Raw genomic sequence first — 2,500 nt, 5'->3', positions numbered from 1 at the left:
CGTCGATCCCCCGGCCGGGACGTAGGGACTTAGAAAAATTCCGGACCGAAAAGTTATTTCGAGTTATCTCGCTTAAAAGCGTTATGATGCGTATATATTTTTACATAAATAGCAATATTACGTATTTCTACGTCGGGATTAAGCGTTTATTTCGTCCCGACAACGTTAAAAAAAAAATTTTTAATCGAACCGTTTTTTCGAATTTTTTCGCTTAAAAGCGTTATAAGGTGCGAATATTCTTGCATAAATCGCTTTAAAATGACGTTTTACATCGGGATTAAGCGTTTATTTCGTCCCCGAAAGGTGCCGTAAAAAATTTACGATCGCGCCCGAGACGTTGGAACTTAGTCGCATTCTCGAGCGGTACGTTGGGACTTAGAAAAATTTCGGACCGAAACGTTATTTCGAGTTATTTCGCTTAAAAGCGTTACGAGGTATGAATATTTTTATAGAAATCGTTATGGTTCGACGAATTCTAGTCGAACGTAACGATTTCGTTTTATTTTTTTAAAAAATTGCCCCCTCCGGACCGACATGACCGGGAGGTTGGCACTTCGTCGATCCCCCGGCCGGTACGTAGGGACTTAGAAAAATTTCGGACCGAAAAGTTATTTCGAGTTATCTCGCTTAAAAGCGTTACGAGGTATGAATATTTTTATATAAATGGGAATATTATGTATTTCTACGTCGGGATTAAGCGTTTATTTCGTCCCGAGAACTTTAAAAAAAATTTTTTAATCGAACCGTTTTTTCGAATTTTTTCGCTTAAAAGCGTTACAAGGTGCTAATATTTGTGCATAAATCGCTTTAAAATGACGTTTTACATCGGGATTAAGCGTTTATTTCGTCGCTGGAAAGTTATATAAAAAAAGTACGATCGCGCCCGGGACGTTGGAACTTAGTCGCATTCTCGAGCGGTACGTAGGGACTTAGAAAAATTTCGGACCGAAAAGTTTTTTCGAGTTATTTCGTTAAAAAGCGTTATGAGGTACGAATATTTTTATATAAATGGGAATGTTATTAAGTTTTACGTCGGGATTAAACGTTTATTTGGTCCCGAAAACGTTAAAAAAAAATAGTGGACCGACGCGACTCGGCCCGTCGGACTTTGTCATACTCTCCACCGGTACGTAGGGACTTAGAAAAATTTTCGACCGAAAAGTTTTTTCGAGTTATTTCGCTTAAAAGTGTTATAAGGTATGAATATTTTTATATAAATCGCTATATTATTATATTTTACGTCGGGATTAAACGTTTATTTGGTCCCGAAAACGTTAAAGAAAAATAGTGGACCGACGCGACTCGGCCCGTCGGACTTGGTCATACTCTCCACCGGTACGTAGGGACTTAGAAAAATTTTCGACCGAAAAGTTTTTTCGAGTTATTTCGCTTAAAAGTGTTATAAGGTATGAATATTTTTATATAAATCGCTATATTATTATATTTTACGTCGGGATTAAACGTTTATTTGGTCCCGAAAACGTTAAAAAAAAATAGTGGACCGACGCGACTCGGCCCGTCGGACTTGGTCATACTCTCCACCGGTACGTAGGGACTTAGAAAAATTTTCGACCGAAAAGTTTTTTCGAGTTATTTCGCTTAAAAGTGTTATAAGGTATGAATATTTTTATATAAATCGCTATATTATTATATTTTACGTCGGGATTAAACGTTTATTTGGTCCCGAAAACGTTAAAAAAAAATAGTGGACCGACGCGACTCGGCCCGTCGGACTTGGTCATACTCTCCACCGGTACGTAGGGACTTAGAAAAATTTTCGACCGAAAAGTTTTTTCGAGTTATTTCGTTAAAAAGCGTTATAAGGTACGAATATTTTTATATAAATCGCTATATTATTATATTTTACGTCGGGATTAAACGTTTATTTGGTCCCGAAAACGTTAAAGAAAAATAGTGGACCGACGCGACTCGGCCCGTCGGACTTGGTCATACTCTCCACCGGTACGTAGGGACTTAGAAAAATTTTCGACCGAAAAGTTTTTTCGAGTTATTTCGTTAAAAAGCGTTATAAGGTACGAATATTTTTATATAAATCGCTATATTATTATATTTTACGTCGGGATTAAACGTTTATTTGGTCCCGAAAACGTTAAAAAAAAATAGTGGACCGACGCGACTCGGCCCGTCGGACTTGGTCATACTCTCCACCGGTACGTAGGGACTTAGAAAAATTTTCGACCGAAAAGTTTTTTCGAGTTATTTCGTTAAAAAGCGTTATGAGGTATTAATATTTTTATATAAATCGTTGTATTATTATATTTTACGTCGGGATTAAACGTTTATTTGGTCCCGAAAACGTTAAAAAAAAATTTTTTATTCGAAAGGTTTTTTTGAATTATTTCGCTTAAAAGCGTTATAAGGTGCGAATATTCTTGCATAAATCGCTTTAAAATGACGTTTTACATCGGGATTAAGCATTTATTTCGTCGCTGAAAAGTTATATAAAAAAAGTATGATCGCGCCCGGGACGTTGGAACTT

This window comes from Bombus fervidus, unplaced genomic scaffold (assembly GCF_041682495.2).
Source record: "Bombus fervidus isolate BK054 unplaced genomic scaffold, iyBomFerv1 scaffold0087, whole genome shotgun sequence".
Taxonomy (NCBI): domain Eukaryota; kingdom Metazoa; phylum Arthropoda; class Insecta; order Hymenoptera; family Apidae; genus Bombus; species Bombus fervidus.
Note: the sequence above shows the minus strand (reverse complement) of the source record.